We start from the raw sequence: 1431 nt of genomic DNA, 5'->3' as shown, positions 1-1431 counted from the left end.
CTCCCCGTCGGGGAATTGAACCCCGGTCTCCCGCGTGACAGGCGGGGATACTGACCACTATACTAAGGAGGAACTGATGACTCCCTGGTACCTGACCTCCTACTGATTGTTCTACCTGTCCCCCTGCTGGGGGCGCTGCACCCACAGAAATGTCAGTGTTGACCCCATCTGTGCAAGGAAGGAGCCGGTATCTTTGTATCACTGATTTACAGCTTCCTCTGCACAGACTCCTCCTTTTCTCTCTCTGACAGTCACTGGGATCAGCGGCTGCACCTCCGTCCATTTCTGCTCTGGCTAAATTCACTTCTTGGTGCCATCTGAGAAAAATGGGGGAGACAAAAACAATTGTCAAGCTCTAGCGTCGTTGCTTCAAAACATGGCGTATTTTAATTTCAGAATGTGAAAAGAAATATGAAGAGCAAATACGAAAAAAAATCCTTCGAGCCGGATTTGAACCAGCGACCTAAGGATATCAGCTTCACCACTACAGTCCTCCGCTCTACCAACTGAGCTATCGAAGGGACGGAAGCAGCATGTGACTGCAGCCTTCAGGTTATGTACCTGCCAGCAGTGGGGCCCATGGTGATCCTGTGTATGTGTGCTGGGCATTTAAAGACCGAGGTCACATATCAAGCTGTGTCTTCAGGATGCATGCTGTTTATTTTCAGATGCCTATCTCATTCTCCAACAGCACAAACCTACAATCAGCATCATTTCATCTACCACCTGAGTACTTTTTGGAAACTCATCGCACAATAACTACAAAGGGTGACTCGCCATTTTAATTGGCAAGGCGTGCTTTTCCTCTTCATTTGCGTACTCTGGAAAACACATGCCGCTTTAGCAATGCACATTTTCAGTGCTTTTCTAATATCTGAATATTTCAGCAGCAAGCATGGGGGAGGGCTTTCTGTTGAAGTCAGTCATACAGCCATTGTCTTTCCATCTTGATTACCTTTACTTAGAATTCAAAAAAATAAATGTGTCTTGTCGCAGACGCACAAAGTGATTTCTCAGCATTCTCAATGGTTTATTAAAAATAATGGGAACTAACTTTCTTGAGAAAAGTACAGCTCAGGAAATAAAATGGCAAAACCATCACAACAAGTATGTCGGCCAATGAACTCAGCTGGAATGCTGAAAGTTGTGTAGATTCTTAAACTTTGGAAAGCTTGGCGCTCAGTGTAAGAATGATAGGGAGTGTGCGGTGAGGATGCAGGCATGTTGCCCCCCCTGTGATTGGTGAAGGCGTGAACAATGACAATATTAACACTTACCAGTTTTACATAAAAAACCTTGCTCTAGTGCAAGGGTGCCCAACATAAGTCCAGTAGAGTCGGATCCATGCCGGATTTGCAGGATATCCACAAGATATATATATGATTGCCAGAAATGAACAACAGTTACATATTAAGCTCGTCCGAGGTCACC

General features: G+C 45.1%; 2 non-coding genes across 2 annotated transcripts; both read right to left on the bottom strand.

Moving 5' to 3' along the window:
• On the bottom strand, positions 1 to 72 carry TRNAD-GUC (transfer RNA aspartic acid (anticodon GUC)). The gene has a single exon. It is a non-coding gene; the product is annotated as a tRNA-Asp (tRNA).
• Positions 73 to 435: 363 nt separating this feature from the next.
• On the bottom strand, positions 436 to 521 carry TRNAY-GUA (transfer RNA tyrosine (anticodon GUA)). Its single transcript is given in 2 exon segments — positions 436 to 471; positions 485 to 521. It is a non-coding gene; the product is annotated as a tRNA-Tyr (tRNA).
• Between the last annotated feature and the right edge of the window lie 910 nt (positions 522 to 1431).

This window comes from Pleurodeles waltl, unplaced genomic scaffold, assembly GCF_031143425.1.
Source record: "Pleurodeles waltl isolate 20211129_DDA unplaced genomic scaffold, aPleWal1.hap1.20221129 scaffold_67, whole genome shotgun sequence".
NCBI lineage: Eukaryota > Metazoa > Chordata > Amphibia > Caudata > Salamandridae > Pleurodeles > Pleurodeles waltl.
The sequence above is the reverse complement of the archived record's forward strand: the minus strand, read 5'-3'. Positions and strand labels throughout refer to the sequence as shown.